This window comes from Tyto alba, unplaced genomic scaffold (genome assembly GCF_018691265.1).
Source record: "Tyto alba isolate M040663 unplaced genomic scaffold, T.alba_DEE_v4.0 Super-Scaffold_14, whole genome shotgun sequence".
Classification (NCBI taxonomy): domain Eukaryota; kingdom Metazoa; phylum Chordata; class Aves; order Strigiformes; family Tytonidae; genus Tyto; species Tyto alba.
In genome coordinates, this window is record NW_024881276.1 from 49312759 (window position 1) to 49334055 (window position 21297).

Genomic DNA, 21297 nt, shown 5'->3' on the forward strand with positions numbered 1-21297 from the left:
ACTGCTGTAGGCTGCACTGATTGAAAACTGAAGCAAAACTCTGGGTGCAGACAGGTCTTGCAAAGTTTGCAGGGGGGAGCTTATGTCTCGTGAAGACGTGGCCTGCTGGCAAACGTACCCAGCACTCCCCTGGGAACCCACCACTCTTCCAGCCAGCCCAACCTGCCCCTCATAACCACTGAGATGGCCCACCAAGGCTCGCTGCTCCCTGCTGGCTTACCGAATTTTGTTAAGACCTGGTCCCACTGTCTCATGTGGCTTGATTATCTAGTACAACATGGCCCTGAAAAATCATTAGGTTAACTTAAAGGAGAGTGATTTTTCCCAGTGATAACGTTAATCTTCACAGTCTTTGCGAAAATAAAGTCATGACTAAAATAAGCCTTGCTCCATGTCAGCTTTATTCATGGTAAGCTGCAATTACTTCGTATTCCTCCTTGGTATCTGAACAACAGCTAGAATCACTGGCTCTCCTCAGCCTACTCCCACAGAAAATGTCAGCAGGATCTAATTATCTGAATGAAATGCACTTTCACTGATGCTTGCTTTCTTATCTGCAAAATAGTTGAGCTAGGCATTCTTATTATTGTCATTATGAGTTTGAACATTTCATTCTCTTCCTGGAAAAGGTGCTTGGATGTATGTATCCCACATATGACTAAGCTGAAGCAAATCAAACCTTGGGTGAAAAGGCTGAGAAATGGTGTGGCCCTCAGTGAAGGATTTCTTGAAATTCCTCAATTGGCGTTAAGGATTTCTTCTTCCCCTGAAACATGATGGGTTCTGGTTCTGTAACTCTTTGATCAGGCACCCAGCATCCCTATGCGCTGCAGTTTGTCTTACTCATTTCTGCAGGGAACAGTTTAGTGTTTTTCATCTGAAATGAATGTGGCTGTGTGACTGTGCTGCAAAAACATGTGGCACACAGAGTACTACAAACCCAAGAAGCACACAGCTCATTTTCCTACCCTTGGGCAGGGTCAGCTCTCTATCGGAAAGGTCCAGAAGATATGCAGTAACTTTTGTATGTCCTCTGTTAATGCCAATGCTGAGCAACATGTCTGATCAGTGACTGCGGGAAAGCTATCTACAAAGAGTTTAGGGAAGTTGCTGAGGCAAAGACAACCAGAGAACCAAAAAGTATACAGGAAAGAAAATGTCAGAAGAGTGGTAAGGGGGCTGGAGGGTGGAGCCTTCATGCCTAAAACAATTGCAACGGGATTAATCAGGCACTTACTTCTAGGCAACAGGATGGCCTCAGCTGAGCAATTCTTGTCCTTCTGCCTGTCCTGCCGATGTTTATGGCATTTTTAGCACTCTGGCCTGCTCTGTGCTCAGAGATTTAAAACTGGGGACAGGTGGACATTGTGATCATTTGTTATTTATAACTCCAACCAGTGAGCCTCTCCCCTCCAATGTGCTGCTGCTGGCCCCAAGGAGTGGCAATGCTATGGAGCTTGCTGTGACTCTCTTGATCCAGACTGGGAACTGGGATGTAAAAGACTCCTTTTCACCATTTATCATAGGCTTTTGGTCGAACGAGAAGTAGCTGCCCTTTTCCAGTCCTTAGGTTAAGAGTTATCTGGAGCCTCCTCCCCAGGGCTAGGCAGCTCCCTGTCTCAAGATGGGCAGGATTGGCAGCCCTGTGCTCCTTGCCTTGTCTGGGTTATAGAGCAGAAGGAAAGAAGCAGGCTCGTGTCACCAACCCCAGTTTTTCATTAGTGTCACTTGTTCCTCTCTGCTGGTATGTTCTGGCACAGGCTGGAGAAAAAGGCATGAGTTTCCCAAACACCCTCGTGTGTTTTTAACCCATTTTCATAGATGCATCCAACTGCTGAGGATGAGGGTTTATGATCTATCTGTACCTCAACCCTAGGTGGAAGTGGGGAATACAGAGGCTTGTTTAGTTCAAGAAATGCTCTGGGGAAAAAAAAAAAAAAAAAAAAAAAAAAAAGCTGAATAGCACTTGGGAAAGAGCAAGGTATATAAATAGCCTGACAATTCAGGTGTCATTTTCCTCTAAATAAATCTGTATCTGTCATGAAAACACATCTCATGCTAACTCAACAAATTGATGAAAACACAAATCTTGCAGGACTTGCTTAGATAGCAGCACAGAAGATCACTACAAATTTTAGCATTTGTAGCAAATGCACAGAAAAAACAGCTTTTGAATACCATGGTTTTATTCTGCACATTCACCTTGAATGGACTATCAGTAGTGGTATAAGCACACGTAAGTGCCTGGAGTCTGAAAATTAGACAGCAGCTGTACTATGTAATGTAGTTACATTATTTTATTTGAGTTTTTTTCTCTAGTATTTAATTCAGCCAAAGAATTACTGACTGATCCTTTCTATCTAATGTTCCTTTGGATGGAAAAGGATGCTTCAGAAAATCTGACAATTCCTGTGGTACTCCAAATATCAAAGATCAAGGACTTATGTGTTATATCAAGTGATTAAATACTGCATATAGGGGAGAAAGTTAAATATTAAATTCTTCCCCACTCTTTGATTGCCCATGACCTCCCTCAGCTGGTATTACTCTTCAAATGGGCTGCAGTTTTTTCCCCAGCACCAGTACCACTGTTTTTTATCCAATATTAAACTGCTTAACATAACGTACAGTCCCTGAGCTTTGATACTTGTTCCGAGAAGAACCAATGGATGTGCTAGTGATTTTGATGATGTGAGATATAGTGCAGTCAGTTCCCAAGAAGCGTTGTTTGTCAAAGCAATTTGGGTGCACAGGAGTATATGCCAGATAACTGAAATGCAACGACTTGCCATGAACAGTATTCTACCTATCAGATTAAAGTAACTTCTTAATTTTTCTTCCAGCTGTAAAAATGTTGAGCAGTGTTCTATGGCTCTTCCTCTTCTGACAACTGGGAGAGATTACAAAATTGTCATGTGTTCCAGCTAGCAATTGCTCTCTGTCATTTTTAAATTCCAATTGGAAACAGAAAATGTGTTAAATGTTCATCTCAATCTTTCCTAAGTGTAGAATAGCACAAGTTAAAGCCCAGCTCCTGCTGTGGACAGCACCGGGAGCAGCAGAGTGCTTTTAGGCATGGGGAACGCATGCTGGTGGGCCTATTTGTGCTGGCCCTGGCCCAGAGAGACCACTCGAGCATTTGCTAAGCTTTAAGCGCACGCTGAAGTCTTCCTCCCTTTCCTTCCATGCTTCTCTAAGCCAGCACCCCATCCCTGGGAAGGCTTGGTGTGCTGCAAGGTGGTTTGGAACTCCTCCCTGCCACTGGGCACCTCTCGGGCACGTCTCTGCCGAGCGGGCCGGCAGTGTCCCCGCGGCTGGGCGGGAGGGTTTGGGCACCGGCTGTCCCCGGCCACTTGTGACCCCTTGTAGTCGCAGCCAAGGTCCTAGGGATGGACAAAGCAGTGAGCAGATCGCTTTTGTCATTGGAATTTAATGAAGGTGTTGGTCTAGGATTTTCTTTGCTCATTAGAAAAAAAAAAAAAAAAAAAAAAAAAAAAAAAAAGAGTGTAGCTGGGCAGGGGTGAGGGTGACAGCCCCTTTGGGGGGTAAGGACCAAAGTGGGGGGACACTTGGCTCTCTTCCCTATCAGGGACGCCCCCAGGAGGGGTGACCACCCCGCCGCCACCGCTGCCCGCCCCCCGAGGCCGGCTCTCGCTCCCAGCAAGGGGCGCCCGGGGCTCCGTGCCCCCCACTAGCGTGGCCGTGGGAGGGGGCCGGCGGGGTCCGGGGTCACGGAGAGGGACCGGGGCTGCTGGCGGGGGGCTCGCTGCCCTCCCAACCGCCCCCCCCCCCCGGCACAGCCGTCGGGCTGCGGCCGGCGCCGCTGCGTTCCCGGCCGAGCCCAGCAGATGGAAACGTTGCCTCGCGAATGGGCTGCGGCAGCTTCAGGTTTGGTGTTTTTTTTTGTTTTTTTTTTTTGTTTTTTTTTTTTTTTTTTTGGGGGGGGGGGGGAGGAGCTGCTCCCAGTGCACTGCGCTGCCCTGCAGCGAGGCGAAGGGGGAACCGCACGGGAATTCTTTTGGCTTTTGGCACCGCCTGGCTGCCCCGAGTCCGGTCGGGGTTGCTGTGAAGCTGGGGAGAGCGGCTTTCCTTCGAATGTCTCGGGTGTTGGTTCATTCCGTATTAATCGCCAGTCCCAGCCACAGCGCTAGTGTTCAACCAGAAAGCCTGGCGTTACATAAGGGTTAGGGACCGTTTTAAGCCGTGCGTGATTCTCATGCCCGCAAACGGCGACCAGAGGAGTAAGCAGGACAGGAAAGTGGTTTGGGGACAAGTGCTTCCTTAGTCCCCTTCATTTTCTCCCCCAAATTCATGAAACTTCCTTTGCACCTTTACCATCTTTATGGATTTATTTATTCACTGTCTTCTTTAAAATCCAGGATAATTTCAAGGATTCAGACTTTTCTGATGAGAATTAGGCCTTACTAGAATGAGAGAGAGGGACTCAGGAAATTCATTATAAAACAAGGAGGGAAACCTGATGCTTTCCTTCTCCCCCTTCTGCTCTCCCTCGTTTCACCATGTTAGAGCAGAGCAGAGAGAGCTCCTTGGGGAGAGCACCCCAGTGTGCTGAGTGGGAGACCCACAGCTGTGGGGAACGGACTGAAGTCTTGCCCCCCAGACTGTTTACTAAATGAAGATTTGTAGTGACAAAGCAGTGCCCAGCCACCGAGTCTTTCATAGTAAAGGAAAGTTCTGGGGCAGGTACGAGGGCGCTGCAAAAGCGAGTGTGAGCCAGGCACCGAGGCAGCGTTTGAGCCAGAGCAAAGCAAAGCGTGCAAAAAGGTGGTCACGGTACAGTGGGAAATCCACAAAAAGCCTGAGGTAGCAAGACAAAGTCTCACAGGACAGTGCAAGAGCTGGAGGCGAAGTGTCCCAGCAGGCTCACCGGAGAGCGTCAGGGCTAATGGGGTGACCACGAGGTGCCAAGATGTGGGGGTTACAGAGCAGCCACTGCAGTTGTGGGCCAGAGTGAACTAGAAGGCTCTCGAGTTTTACCCGAAACAGCCATTGGGTATGTGACTTGAAAGCATTAGTAGCAGAGCTGTAGGATGTGTACATGCTTTTGATATAGGGTTTATTTAGTAGGCATTGAAAGAGCTCTCAGTCAAAGCTGGTTTCAAGGGAGTGCAAACCTGTGACTGAGACATGCACGTGTGCATGCCTCACACGCAAGGAATGGTGCAAAGTGATCCACCATTTTAGTTCTGGTAGTGCAAGGAGACCATTTTGGTAAAATTACCATTTTGTGCCTAGAAGAGATGAATTAACAAGTTTGATTATTTGTACTTGATAAAATTTTAAACTGTACATGTTAAATCCCACAATTTAATTCTATTAATATAATGTAGCCCTCATTTTTCTTTTAATTTTACTTTCCATAGCTTCTTATCTTTCAGTGTAATTTACTTAATAAAGCTTATAAGAAGTTCAGCCGTAATATCAACTTTGTCTTTAGCTAAGTAAGAAGGAATCCAGTAGAACTATGATAAATTTGAGCAATGGAGCAATGGTTCATTTTTAGCCTGCTTTTGCTGCTTCTTTTTCCTTTTAAAAATAAGTGGCCTGTAGTAGGGTGAATTTAATTTTGTTTTATGACACCATGCACACTGCGGCTTGCACTATCACCTTTAAGTGGGGATCAGAGACCTCACTGCCATTTGGCTGGGCTAGGTCACTTTAACCTTTGAACAGAAGTAGATGATTTTTGGACCCTCGGGATTTCCTAGCCTACCACAAACAGGTCTGCAGTTGGCTGTGGATGGTGTCTTACCCATGGGCTCCCTTCTGAGTTCCTCAAGATGCTCTGACAGAGGTTCCAGCAGCTACATACTGCAAAGTCCACTGGGTTTACATAATGTTGCCACTTAGGAAAATTCAGAAAAGGTGAAGTGAATACCTGTGAATGCAACAGTACCGTACTTCTGTCATGATAATGATAAAGTACATTCCAAGTGCTGGTGGCAAAGATGAAAGCAAACTTCATTCAGGTGTGTGAAAGAGCTGTAAGTGTTGATTGCTGGCACAAAGAATGCATTCCTATATAAATGTTTGATCTTGCAAACTTTTATAGTGCTGTGAACAAATCTTTCCTGATGAATGATGACTCAGAGCAGAGATTTTCACTTGGCATTTGATAGTTCATTTCAATTGCAGCAGAAAATAATTGTTCTATTCAACCATACCGGGATGTACTTACTCCGTCCCTAATGAGTACATTAGAACAGGCAACTCATCCCTGTCTGATTTTAGCACAGGCCACAAACTTTATGACTGACTCATCATTCAGTCACCTCTCAGTCCTAAAGAATAAAACGCCAATGAGTTGCAATGTTTTAATAATACTATTTTCCCTTTTTATAGATCAGGTGATTTGCTGGAAGAATCTGGGAATCTTTGGGAATACTATTAGTAAACCTCATGTTGTATTCTCTCTATTTTGCTTGAAAGGCTTAAAAATGAAGCAATATGATTTTGATTGTGGAACAGAATGACTAAAGAAAAATAAATTCGTTTACATTCTGTCTAAAATCAGTATACGTCCTAAATAAGTAGTCCAAATGTAGGCAGAGTTTTCAAAGAAAAGTACGTGACTCAGAAAAACATGTCATACCAGCACTCGGTATGCTGGTATTGCTTACAAGACTGCAGAGACCATTTAGCATCGCTTTTAAGGAGGCCTGAGTCACCAACAGTATCAAAAGACATGTATCACTTGGGTAAGAAATTGCTCTGCTGCATCGGTGACCCTTGTCTCACCCAGAGAATGAATGTAAGAGGTGTTTGCTTTCCAGAGTGTCCTTTTTGGTTTTGCTCCCACTAGGAAAGACATAACTGGGCCCTTTGGGTTACCCAGTGTGTTGGGGACACAGAGGTGTAGTGAAGGTGCAGACCAGCCCTTGCAAAAACTGTCAGGTTTCAGAAGATGATTCGATCTGCTTCTAAATCCTGCAAAATAGCAGGGAAAAAGTTGGTAGGTGTATCCTATACAGCGTGGAACATTTGTGTATTTAATTCTCACCGGGGCAGTCTCACTGTCTTCGGGGAAGGTGAATGAACATTCCGAAATGTCTCTATAGTAATGAAAGAAAACTCATTGTGCCACTGGAGATTGAAGCTGCATGGCCCCGTGGGTAATAAATTGCTACTATTCAGGCTCATGAGAGCATCAAGGAAAGCTGATGCAGAGTACTCTAATGACCATTATAACCGACTGCAGTGAAAAAGGACTGTTATTTGAGTACATTTCAAAATGCACTGTAAATTGCGCAAAGGTACAGCTGCGCTTATGCGCTGAGACAGCCGCCGGTTTTATCCAATCTGACAGACTTTGCTCTTTGAATTTAGGTTTCATCTATGTGAGCTGAATGCTCTTAGTATTTATGGCCCGTGTTTGTAAGGGAAGCAGCAAAGCGCGGCAGAAGTGGTCAGGTTAACGGAGGCTGCAGCTGGATGGCACAGGCTTTGCGCCAAGGCAAGGCAGTGGAGGGGAGGCTCCAGCCCCCACTCAGCATCGCACTGCTACCCTTCCCCCAAAACACCCACTTGTACCTGGCACCAAACGTGACCGCTGTGAGGACAGTGTTTCTGAGTGAACCTAAGGCGGCTCTTGGAGTCTAAGTGGCAATATTTCACAGAAAACTACACTGCCATGGAGGACCAAGATTTTTGCTTCCTATGACCTTGTGGACCAGACAGTCCAGACTCTCCCCGCCATGGCTCATAAGCCAGGTTTGTTTGATTGATGCATAATCCTACCCCGCTTTATAGGCTACTTAGTTTGTAGAACCATTTGAGTGCTCATGTATACCTATTTGCTTGAAAATAAGGGAGGGCAAGCACCAAGTTTCTCTGCTGTGCCATATGGGCAGTGAAATTTATGGCATACTGTCAATCAGTATGATACATCCTTGCCTTGGGATTTCCAACTTGAGGTGGGTCAACAGTTCTCATCTTTTGGGTTTTATGGCTGAGTCCTTCGTGGTTGACTTTGTCTTTTGTCTGTTTGGGTCTTTTGGGTCTCGCTGGGTCTTTTTCTTGAGGGTAAGAGGTGTAGTATGTATTCATTTTTTTTTCTGAAGAGACTCTTGTAGATATTGCAGTCATGCAATATGCCCATTTAAATCAGTTTATCACCTGGCAGGTACATTGTGATCAAGTAACTGAGGCAAGCAACTTGCAGTAAGCAAGCTGCCAGAAACATTTGGGCAGCCAACAGTGTAACAAATCATCTCTGTGAGCCTCATGTTCAGCACACGGGGTCAGACCTGCGCTTCCCAGGAACCAGCTAATCTCCAGTTTGCTTGAAGTGTAGTAAATAAAGGTGGACATCTTGGCTAATTAATTAGCTGTGGAGAAAATAAAGCACACAGATTACAGTCAACTGCTTATAATCATGATCTTCCTAGAGAATAAAATGACTGAGTCAGGATTAAAGAATTATTGCATTGGTGTTTGCTGACATAATTTGGTTGCTGAATAAATTTCCAGTAATTGGTGGTAATCAGTCCAGTCTTTGTCAGGCAAAATGGAGACTTTTCCTTGAGTGAAGCCCAGGAAAACTAGCAGAAAGGCAAGTGTCTAAAAGATAGAGCAGTTTTCTAAGGAGGGGCTCTATGGTCTGCATAAAGCTTGAGGATATCATCCAACTATTGATTGTTTGCAGAGCATCGCCAAGTAATTGTAAAGAGAAAGGAATGAACTAAAAGTTTTTTATCTCAATTGCTTCTGAGTTTTCAAAGCAGCTCATTAACTCTGAATCTCTTACTTCACATCTGTGAATAACAAGATCACTTAAGTCACCAGTTGGATGATTAAAGTTGATTGGCATTTATTAATAGGTCAATTCCCTTATTAATGTTGAAGCTTGTATAAACAATTCTACAAAGTCTTTCTTCACATGCCTCCAAGCCTTCTTAGCTATTTACTTCTCATGGTCCCATAATTTCTGTACCACTCCTCAATCCAGAATAAATTCAAGGAAGCAGCTGATGTTATGTTGGACATGCAGCATGTAAAAAGGGAGATCTGACCAAGCATTTCTCTTTTGGGGTTAGTGTTCTGCTGCATTTGTTTGATTCTTTGTCTATTTATGACCATCTTTGAAACTACTCCAAAGCATGAGAGCTGAATGTCTTGAACCAGCTGAGAGCACTTGTGTTTAGACATGAAGTTAAAAGATCAGAAATTTTGATGAGTGACAGCTGTAGAGGAAATAGGTGCTAAATGATGTCGGCCTGCCCAGATTAGGCTCCTTCAGGCAGATAGCTAGCTGGAAAGAGTAGCTCACCCATATGAAACAGTCGTTCAGTGTTTGCACCAAGCGAAATCTCTTTCGTCTTCACACATTTCCATCTTACAAAAGCAAGATAAAGGACTGTCTCTATTACAGTTTAATAAAATGTCTGTCATTTGGAGCCTTTTCCTTTATGTATTTGGAGTGTTTGGTCCATGTGTTACCCAACTTGCCCAATAGTCACTGATTTTTCTGGAGAATCAGTCTTTTTTATTCACCCATACTGCTGAATATGCCTCATGTTCCCACTCCCTCCATCAGTTTCAGGTGGACTAAAATCAGTTTGTACTGTGTTTTGACATTTCTTTTGACACCTGCCAGCTTGTGAATACATCTAGTGACTATGCTGGTAGGGTAAAAGCATGATTAGGCAAAATGAAAGTCACAAGTGAAAAGAAGGATTAAATATAGTTAAAGGTATTTCCAATACTCTGTGGCAGTAAGATTTCAGAGCTGTGAGGCATTTATGTCAATGGATATTGTTTTATAAATTGTATTGTTTTAACTCACTTTGTGACCTGATTTTTGAAGGAAATCTCTTAACTTCCTATGTATTTGACAATAAAGTTCAAAGGAATCAAGATGTACTTAAAATGTAGAATCACAGATAACTCTATTTCTGCAATAGCTGATATTGGTTAAAAATATATCTTCTGGCTACATTTAATTACATTTTCTTTTTAAAAACATCCCCTGGTTGCAAGAATTAGGTCAGTTACTACAAATACCTTGGCTCATTTATACAGTTCTGAATATTGCAGTTATGAAAACTGACTTACGTAATATTTATAATTCCACTTATTTTTGTTTGTCAGCTAAATAAAAAAATTCTTATTCCTCTAAAATGGTGATAATAAAATAAAACACCTTATTTGTGGTTTCAAGTCATCCAGAGACTTGTAGTTGGCTGTAACATCAAGGCAGACAGGTGGTCATTGACTTCAGTGTGACCTCCATCAAGCGTATGGGCTGTTGTGCACCCCTCCCTGTGAAAGTGGGGTCTTTTGCAGAGTCTTTTTCCTTACATCTCCCGGACCCATGAAGGACTCGGGATTTAAATGGACCAAAATCAGTTGTGCTTGTTTTAAGAATAGAGTTCAGCCTTTGTGTTACACAGGCTTGAATAATTCTGCTGAAATCAATGAGACTCTCTGAGGGTTTTAGCTTGCTGCTGCTGAAGTAACTGAAAATTGGATCTGGGTCTGAAGAATTAGCTACTCGGGCATCACTAGTACTGAGTGAAATCTGAAAATCTGTAAACGTGGAAATCTTGAAGGAGCATTTATACTATCTACCAAAGAGTGCTTTGGACGTTTCACTTTGCTGTTCCACACTGGAGGTGCACACCTCCTTCCTTTGATTATGTACAGAACTGGGCCACCAGCACCTGGGTTAAAAATCAAATCTACCTAATGTCAACATTGTTAATAAGCATCCACTTCTTGTGCAAACCTCTATTCTTTTGCTTGTTTGTCCTAGGAGAAGGAAGGGATGTATCTAGGAGAATGGGAACTTACTGCAGAAGACACATAAACTGAATGGGTGCCCAGTTAGGAGAAATGACACAGCGATGCTCCTATGCACAACTGGAGCCACCTGGATTGCCTCTGAAACCAGGTGGTCTCCCCAGCCATGCAGAAGCACATCGGCACGAGTCTGACTTCCAGGTCAGGGGCTGAGCATAGGAGATATGTCCAACTACCACTGGCTTTCAGTGCTGGTGGATTGAAAGGTCCAGAAGGCTAAGATGACAGTCACACAGGGGTCATTCAGTCCAGGCAGGGCCACACGCTATTGGTTCAAAACAAGTAAGTTACATACCAAGACTACTTGTGTCAGTTTTCTAAGCATGGGCAGCAGACAGCAGCGAAGACTGCAAAAATCTGAAAAATAAAATATCAGTCGGCAGATGCTAGACAAGAGAGACACAGTTTGGGATAAGGTAGCGTATTCCTGAAACTGTCACTGATCATGATTTGACAGCAGCATGAAAGAAATAATTTTCCCAGTTTTGAAATATGCATTTGAACGTCTGTTCCATTAAACACACATCAGTATGTTGCCACCTGTTCCAGTCATGCCTGATAATGAATAGTATGCAGAGATAATATACCTGCCTGGCCTTGTAAATGTTCTGTAGGGAAAAATCAAAATTAGGTAATGTAAGTCAAATTTGGATGGATAGTCCTGTTACAGTCAATGTTAAATCCCGTGCCCTTAATTATTTTGTTGCCTGAATTGGAAACCCTTCAAATAACGGTGGGGGTGAGAGAGGGGAAATAAAGCTTCTTGACAGTTAAATGCCAAGGAACATAATTTTGTTGCAAGGTCCATCAGTTACCCACAGATGACAGCAAACCCCCATGTAGATCAATCAGACAGGTAGTAGAAAATGAAAGTAAGGACTGGCATACACACTATTTAAAGATATTAAAGCTGATGTTGCCATGACTAAAGATAAAGCAAGCGAGGCTGCCATTGAGTTTCCACTGAAATCAGTAGGAGTCTTCCATTTACCTTGCAGGACTGTGGAGCAGGCCTTGATGAAGGTATAAAAAAAAAAAAAAAAAAAGAAGAAAAAAAAGACACCAATTAAGGCCAGGAAAGGGGTTAGCTTTAAGACTGTACTAATGCCTTAAACATATGTGCTTGAGTTCTTTGAACACCAGCTTATTTTCTGGCTAGAAGCTGGGACTCTTTTAATAGCTTCCGAAAACCTTTGTCTGAGGGAATCTCACTCTTGAATCCATGTGGAGCAGATGCGGGCTTATGCTGTGCTTTAAACCTTGGGGTGGAAATTTCTGCCTAGGAAGTTTTCCTGCCTAAATATTTAAGAAATCGAAGCTGTAGGTGTCTCTGCTAGAATGACTGTGAAGTGCTGTAAATCAGCAAGAGATGAGAGGATAATAATGCGCATCTCCGGCACCGATTTCTGCCTGTTGGGCTCTTACACGATGTTGACTCTGCGAAGAATCACTGCCAAATGAGTTTGCTCCAAACAGGCTCTCGGACTGTTATCCCACCATGGCATTTCATTACCCATCATGTTAAAAGAGAGATGAATCATTGCGAGTGCTCACTGTGCTTCCAGATTTCCCAGCTTATCAGGCTCACATACGGCTTTCCTAGGTAGGATCTGTGTGAAACTCAGAAACACCTCTTCCTTCTTTGATTACTGTTCTTTTGAGAAACAAGTGTTTACAGCCCTGCTGCTCACACGTCAGTTGGCCACTTGTTGGTCTCTAATCAACTTCCAGTTGCAAAGTGGACCCATCTGTTAGAAACCAGGTGCATGCTATATAACAAGTACCTCAAATTCTTTGTATATTACATTTATATATCGCATAGTGCAGGCATATGAAAGACAACAAATGCAAGTGAATCAAGGCTGGACAGAAAGAGTCAGGTTTTATAACTCGTTAATATTCCTTTTGCAAGTTCTCCCATCAACAAGCCGTCACTGGACAGCAAGATACTGAGATCATGCCTCTAGATATTTCAGCTAGGAGCTGCGCTGATCTGACCAGAAACTGGATGTGAGCCACATCACTGAAATCCAAATACTGATGCAACTTTCTCTGAAGTTCAAGGATCATCACTTCTGGATTCAGGAAATTATCACTTATCAGTTGGGATGTTAAACAGAATTGCAGACAAGTACCAGGATAATTACACAGGGAGGTTCTCATACCATATAACTTAGGACATAATTTAGGTACCCAAGTCAGTTAGACAGCCTGCAAAGAAACACTGATTCCCTCAAGGGAGAATTCAAAGTTTCAAAATTAAGTATTGAGGAGAGTTTAAAATAGCTGATATGAACATACCAGCTGCCCTCCATGATTTGTAATTGCCTTTGTACTTTAATTGGCCATGACATTTCTCACCACCTCCTTGTATAAAGCTGTTGTGTGATCTTGCCGAAGTCTGCTAAACTTCTGTTGCACCTCACAGTACTGGAGGCTGCTTTTTCTTGGTCCCACTGGGTCATCCTAAGGGAACTCTACTAATGCATGTAATAAATCATATTTATAAAATATGATTTCACATTTGATCCCTGATGTTCCCAACTGAAGATATGGTTAATCCCCGCATTGTACTCAGCTGTTGGAAGGCCTAATTGGTCTGATCTTTTTCTGACAGTTGTCAATGACAGAATTGTCAGTAGGTACAATGCTGTGAGGCAGGAGGATTTCTTGCGCATAAACAGTCTTCATAAATACATGTAAAATGTAGAATCATAGAAAAGAGATCTGGAAAGGACCTTAAAATTCCAGCCACAGCAGGCCAGGCTGCCTGATGGACATTCCTCTAACCCCTTCTTTAAGAACCTTACAGATGGACCTTCCCCAAGTGGGCTATTACCCAGCTTTACTGCCCTTAGCTGAGCCAATGTGCTTCCTGATGTCTTGCCAGAATCTTCTTTTTTCCTCAGATAAAGCCCCCTGGTTTTTGTCTTATCCATCATGGATGCAGAAAACAGAAGGCTCCCTTCTTTGCAGCAGCTTTTCATGTATTTGAAAACTATTGCCATGTCTCTGCTTCATTTTCTCTTCCACACATTGCACAGAACCAATTAGTTCAATCTTTCATTGAAGGTCATGTTTTCTAGTTCTCTGATCATTCCCACACTGGATAATAAAAGCTTTGTGAAAGGAAAAAGGAATCAAAATTATTATACTGGTTATTATTATTATTATTAAAATTAATGATTCAATCACAATGCTTTTTATTTGGGTTATTGCTAATCTAACTTTACCTTTAATGCTTAATAATGTGTATGCAGATATATTCCTACAAACTGTGCTTCTGTGTTACGTTGGCTCACAGTCTTTGTGAGTTGTATTTCAGGAAATAAAAAAAAAGCCTACAAGCCAAATAGATACACCCACAGGGCTAAGAAATACAGACATCTTGTGCTTCTCAGTATACAGTAGCTAATTCTTCACTGATAAGAACAGACACTTGTCTGAAATTGCGTATCTGCTACCAGTGCATAAGTCCCTGGCAGTGGTATGAACAGCTTTAGCTAGACTGTCCTTCCCTGTCCTGTTGGGTGCAGGCCCGATCCCTGGGGCTTCTGCAGCTTCTGCCACCAATTCCTGATAACCCAGTTACCCCTATGGTCCCTGCTTATTCCCTCAGCCCCGTGGGTGACCATGGACTCAGTGTAATGGATGGGAGAGTTGAATTTAGGTTACACCTCCAGCGTTAGCGCCAAGTCTTCCCTGTCTGATGAAGCTGCCATCTGGATTGCCTTCCTTTGGGCAGACGTTGGAGGCAGGAGTTTTCATGTACTGCACATGATAGGAAAGTCCACGCTGAACAACCCTTCCAAAGTGTTTCTGTAGGTAGTGTTTCTGATTTGGCAGAAGTTTGCTTTGAATGGAGGCTTATGTGATAGTTTTACAGTTTACCAAATGTAAATACAAGGGCAGTCCCAAGGGACTGTTATCAGAAAGAAGCTTCAGTTATTGACTCTTCTAGCTGACTAGCATCTAACAATAAGGCTACTGAAGTCCTGTGCAATGCCAAAAGAACCTTATTATATATGATCTATACGTAAAGACTTAGTGCAATACTTCCATGGATGTGTCTTTGGGAAAATGCTCTGCAGTGAATGCAAGAAGAAACTCTGAAGTATGTCTACCAAAGTAGATGGTCATAAGTAAAGGTGAACAGAATTTGTGATTCCTGTTACCCCAAGTGCTATATAGAGGGATATCTGACAATCAAAGAGTTAATCCAATTGCAAAATGAAAACTTTTCATGCAACCTGCTCCCTTAAGAGGTGCATTCTTCATTTTCACTCAAAACCTATAAGAAAAAAGAAAAGGGAGGATAAAAGCTGCTAGAGAGCCATGCAATTTAAGGGAGAAAGAAGAGGAACAAAACCAGAGGGGAAAAAAGGAGGAACAAAAGAAACTCACTCAAAAAAAGGAGAGCAAAGAATATCCATTAAAGGCGAGAGAAAGGCTGGCATCAAAAGAGGTTTTTCAGCCCCAGAAAGCATCCAGCAGCCAGGCACTGCAGGTGATATCACCACCAAATCCCCTCTGTAGAGAGAGATACTCTTGCAGGACATGCTACTGGTATAGGGGTTAGGAGAGAAAGTGTGATTTTACAAGACTGATCTTCAGAGGGGTTCTTTGAGAACCAGGGTTCAAGCTGTTTTCCAGTTACTGACTGGAGCTCAATGGCCTTTTTTTGTCTTTTGGGTTTCTCTTTTTTGATTTACTTGTTATTTTTGGACTCCTGATTCAGTGAGCTATAATAATTAAAAAAGATTTAGCTTTTAATTTAAGCTACAGTGACTTTGGATTTTGCTCACAGAGAAAAACGTTCCCTGTGGAAAGTTGATATTTTTATGTAAGAATATGATGTCTTCTCTGGAACACCCTTTTGAGGGAGACACAACAAAATAAATGGGATATGAACACAATTTTATGGACTGCTCTAGTTCCTTATTTCCGCCATAAAATAAATTATGCATTAATATCGTTGTGTTCCCTGGGTCATCTAACTCCTAATATCCCCCAAAGAATGCTCAACATCCTAATGCACCCAACAATGATGTCACGTCTGCTAATCGCTGTCACCAGAATCAATTATTCATATTCTGTCACGCACATACTTTTGTCACGAGCGGCGGCCTCTGCCCTGCAAAGACACTGTTCGGAGGACCGATCGTGTCCCCCTGGGAAGCGTGTGCCTCTGGCTTCGCACTTGCCGTAGCCTGGGGACCCGAAAGCACCCCTCTCGGCTCCCAGCCTCCCCAGGAGCGGAGCAGGGCAGGGCGCACCAAGCCCAGCGTGCCCCCCCCCCCCCGGGGCGCCTGCCCCCCCCCGCCCATCTGTCCGCAAGCAAAAACGCAGTCGAGGAGATTTCATTTTCCCGGAGCCATCGCAGGGCAGGAGCTCCTGGTTTTGGAGCTCAATTCTTGCTGTTTACGAGGCTGTCGTTACCTTGGTGTGTTATAATGTTAAAAAAGCAGAAGAGCTCTACGAGCTGCAGAAGTAATGAAACTGACTTTCAGAGGATTTGTTTCTGTTGCTTGAATGACTTTTAAAACTGAACTACAAGACAATAGTTCCCCTTCAGCTATTAATTCTTCCTTTAGTTATAACTAACCCAATTAGCTAGAGAACAAGCCCTGTTCTCCCCCGCAGCCCTCCTCCCACAGTGGGTTTGGTGGTAACACAGGGGGTGCTGTGCACAGTTTAAAAGTTAGAGCTATGAGCATCAGAAGTGGATTGGGAAACAACACAACTGCTTGAGCCTAGTCCCATATCTCTGCCAGTGGCTATTTTATGAAAAGGGAAGAAATTAATTTATTTAGGAAGCCCCCACTCCTCTCTCAGATTTGGCTGCTTGAAAGTCATAGAGAGGGGAATGGCAAAGCAAACAGATGTGCACAGACTAGCTTGTTTTAGTATGAAACCAAGCTAGAAAATGTGCTTAAAGTATCTTCAGATGCTGCACTGACCTTGAGCTCTCTCACTTCATTAATTTTGTGATTTTATCACCACATTTTCCAATTAAAAAAAAAATTCTCTTCCCCTTTTCTGTGTAAAAATTCATGTCCCTCCCTCTCCCACCCCTCACCGATCTCCCCCTTTCTTTCAACTCTCATAATCCTTGGTGTGATAATGGGTAAGGAAACGTTTTCAGACAAAAGTCTGGTATTTTAAATTTAATAACCTCCCCGAGCAGCGAGGTTTGTGTGGGATGGAGATTAATGAAGGCAACGCACAATGCGCCCCTGTCACCAGGTAGCGTTAAGAAGCAGATAACCCTCAGGGAAGGAAACGGTTCAAAAGGGGAATAAGTAATAACACATTTTAATTTTTCATGCATCCCTACCCACTCTTTAATGGAAGCAGAACCCAAACTGCAAGTGAAGAGAAGATGAAAAAAACCCAGCAGCCTTAGTCATTGGATGGGCCCATACAGGAGAGAGGGCCTGAGCGAGCAGCAATAATTGCAACTGACCCAGGGCATGCTGTAGCAAGCGGGATGTTTTTCTGCACATTTTTATCACCTATCCTAAGGAGCCCAGTGAGATGCACAGCTCCATAATCCCAAAATCCAGGTGGTGCCCACTGTCGTGGCTAGCTTGAGGCAGAGGGGCCATGAGAGATGGCAGTGGGGCTGAGCCCTGGGTGGCCCTCGCAGGGGTGGTGGGGCACTGGGAGGCACCGGGGATTACGACTCAGGGCCCAAAACCCACCCAGCCAGGGCTGTGAGTGCTCGGCCACGGTGTGGCAACTCGCCTGCCCGGCAGAAGGACATCCCCTGCTCCTGAGAGACGCCTTGGCTGTCCAGGTAGCATTCATAGTGGGGATCACCTCGAGACCGGGAGACACGGAACCCCCGGCGCAATCAGGTCCTTCAGCGGAGGGCCACCCCTGAGGGCTTGCACAGCTAGAGCCTTTCCCGAGGCACCACGGAGGTATCTACCTGCTGCTGTTTAGCACTGCATTTCCCAGTAAAAGCTACCTCAGGGGTCCACCCCTGGCAAGGTACATCCCAGGTACTTGTCCCCAAATAGGGCAGGGCAGGAGGGGTGCGGGAAGGACTGCTCCTGCCTGTTGAGGGTGGAGGCTGACACACGTGTGTCTTCAGTGCAGCTGCAAACACAGCTGCCCCGGCCCCCCATTCCCTCCCTCACCAGTGGCCACCACCAAGAGATGGTGTAGACATGGCCAGAAAGATGAAGATTTAGCTCCTTCCCAGTGTTTTAACCACAAAGTCTAATCTCTCTTTTAATAGCTGCCCTTGCCCTATATTGTGATCAGACTTGGATATACCTATAACACAGTTTGTTACTTGGGTAATTTTTTAACTCTTTGAGTACAGCTGTTGGCCTTTACTAATCTCCCATTGCCTCATTCAAATTGTATTATAATATGAAATTACTAAAATACCTGAAGAAGTCACGGATAAGTAGCTCACTCCTTGGGTTTTCATCTTGTGAAATAAGCTTCTAAAAATTCTTTCTGAAGTGTTTCCTGAGAGATAACAACTCTCTGTCAAATGGTTTGAGAACCTATTCCTAATACGTTCTGAATGAGTACGTAGCCCAAGAGAGCTGCTAGACTGAAAAGGGAAAAAAGGCTGCCTGGAAGCATGGAGGAGACAGGGTGAATGATTAAAAACATGCAACTACAGTATATATACTACATAACAAAAATGCTAAACTGCAATAAAAAAGGAAAACGATGGCTTTGCACAGGACAACTTGAAGCTATTTCCTGTTGTGGTGCCTTCCTGTCACTCTTGGTGTGAGGAAGCTACAAGAATATACTTGCAGAATTAGAAAGCAACGTGGCCAAACAGCAGTCTCCAATTCACTCCACTGCAGCCAGTGGATCTGGGCTCCTGAGAGAGATGACAGCATTTAGACAATGACAGGGACCACCCCTAAATACAGCGCTGGATGTGAGTAAGAATTATTGAGTAGGTCAGACAATTTGGGGATCAGTCCCTGTTACCCTTAATTATGAGTTCAAGTGTGAGCCTTTTAGTTTCCAGAAGTTCTAGACAGTAGCCCACTTGTCAGCCCTGTCAACTCAGAAGTTTGTTGTTGTCTTCTTAGCAGACCAGACCTGTGCAACCAACTCCATGTAAATTTGGTGACGGTTACCCCCAGGAATGCTCACCCTCCTGCCCAGGTGACAGGACTGTCCTCAAGTCCCGGCTCCCTGCCTGCAATCTCACTCTGTCTGCAGCTCGGACAAGTCTCGACATCTCATGTTGTGCTTTTCTTACTTGTAATGTAACTGTAGATACACATCGACCCCTCCTTTACCTGTCTACTTGCTGTTCTGTTAACCTTCTGCGTTTAGTTTGCTAAACCTGCGGCTGGGCTTGAGCAATAACAGCCTAACCAGAAAGCTCAAGCAACTGCATGTTTATACCCACGCACATAAATAATCATAACAGACAAAAAATTATTCAACTCAAGTTCTAATAAACAAAAGCAACACCTATGCCACTGACCCTTATTACATTTATGCTGTTTTGCCACAAGATTTTTCAGCATCAGAGATTCAGTGGTGGAACAAACACTTATGCTGGTAAGACTGTACCTTGTTTTGGAAATGCTGCCAGGTTCTGGGTTCCCCTCAGACACCTTGAAACTCCCCCTTATATCTCAAATATGACATACTGTCAAAGCCCTTGTCTTGCAGCAGCAGATGTTTTCCTGACTACATGTTTTTGATGTAAGCTTCCGCTCTGCTCAACTGTAATCCTTTTGTTGTAGTCAGGTTTATGGATTCATCTGTTTTGTAACAACATAGGAGTTTGTAAAAGGTCTTGTGCGCAGGTACCAAACAAGTGTCTTCTGTGACTACTCTCTACCACGATATGCATTGCATAAACCAACCAATCTCCGCCTTAACTGTAGTAAATTTTGTCTCTGCTCTTCCTTGCAAAGGCTGTTCCCCAGCTTCACTCATCTCATGGCTGGAGATTCATAGGCAGGGTGTACCTGCTTGTTTTTACCACCTTTGTCCATTGCCTTACACAGTTTTTCTGCCTCCCTGGTGCTTAACTACTGGATGTATTGGCAGATGGCAATAGGATCTCCCTCTGGCTCTGTTTTGCTCCCCTTTAATGCTCCTCTTTCTGCTTACCTTTGAGTGTCTGAATCCAACATCTGCTTCTCCTCCTTCCAAACTTTCACCTTTGATCAGCGAAAGTGGGTGCCTCCAGCAGTCACTGAGGCCACAAGAACACGTGTCCCTCTCCAAATCCTTGCCTGAAAGCAAGCGCATAGCAAAAAACAGTCCAAGAAAGCCCTGCAGGTAATGGGATCATCAGGTGCAACTAGTTGGTGGCAGGTTCGAAACAGACAGAAGAGAGTCCTCCTGCTTTATCCACTGCCTGGCAAACTGCTCAGTCACAGAGTTTCTCTGTGCCCCAGGGCAGTGATGATATTAGACATTGACGTGGACTCAATTCCACAAATTACGATTGAGGGTTGTTAAAAACAAACCCACCCATTTTTTTCCTACAAAAGTATTTGAGCTGTAACTTGCTGGAGGCTGAGGAAAAATTCTCCAGGGGAAGTACTGCCGCATGCGGGCTCTGGTGCTCAGCATTCCTGTTGCAGGGCATGTGTGCCTGGACAGGGGCTTGGCCACTGCTCCATCCTTGCTCCCGCAGGTAGACACTGAGGTTCAGGTAGCAGAGAGACAGAGAGGGGAGGAAGGACAAAGTGCCACAAACCCCATGTGTCAAGAGATTGATCTTTCGAGCCCCTCAGAGGCTGGACAGAGGCTGGGCAGAGGCAACAGACCCGACTTTGCAATGGCCTCTTCTCATGCGAGTGGTGTGGGGTTTTGTTACCGTGCCCTCCTTTCCCCAGTCTTCTTAGCAAATATGTTTTTAACTCAGGATTTTGTTCATTTTGTATTTCCCTGGGGAGGAGGGTAACAATCTGATCCAGATTTGGACACTATTCCTAAACGAGGCCACTCTCTGCATGCCACCTTCCACCTTTGCCTGGCAAAGGAGGACTTCTACTTTATCAATTCCCGTTCATGCAGTGGGGAAGGAAAGGCTTGCACAGGATACAGATGTGAGAGGGGTGAATGGATGAGGACATTCATAATGCAGCATTATACCTCCACCCTCTCAGCAAATCAAGGTGCTCCCAAATTTTGAAGAATTACAGTAGTGATTCTAAAACCTGTGGTCATGGGTCAGTGGTCCAAGGACTACATCTGGGGGCTCATGGAAGGTAACTAAACCCAACAAGCTGATTGCCAGTGGGTTTAGATTTAATCCATCCATGCAGGCATCCACTGGAAAATACAGAGGGTTCCTCAAACAGGAAAAAGATTGAAAGGAACTCTCTTAAGGTTTAACCCATAGTGAAGATTACTGCTTCTATTTAATTTTCAGTCAAATACCTACCAAATAGTCTAGAAACAGTTTGTCATATAAATATCCTTTTCTTCCTTCCGGGTGGTATTGAAAAAGTGTTTGCTTAT

At 44.0% G+C, this 21297-nt stretch overlaps 1 long non-coding RNA gene across 1 annotated transcript; it reads right to left on the reverse strand.

Moving 5' to 3' along the window:
* Window positions 1-8213: 8213 nt before the first annotated feature.
* LOC116964735 lies at window positions 8214-20145 on the reverse strand. Its single transcript, XR_004408910.2, has 3 exons — window positions 19936-20145; window positions 11117-11178; window positions 8214-8348 (listed from the first exon to the last, which is right to left on the reverse strand). It is a non-coding gene; the product is annotated as an uncharacterized LOC116964735 (long non-coding RNA).
* Between the last annotated feature and the right edge of the window lie 1152 nt (window positions 20146-21297).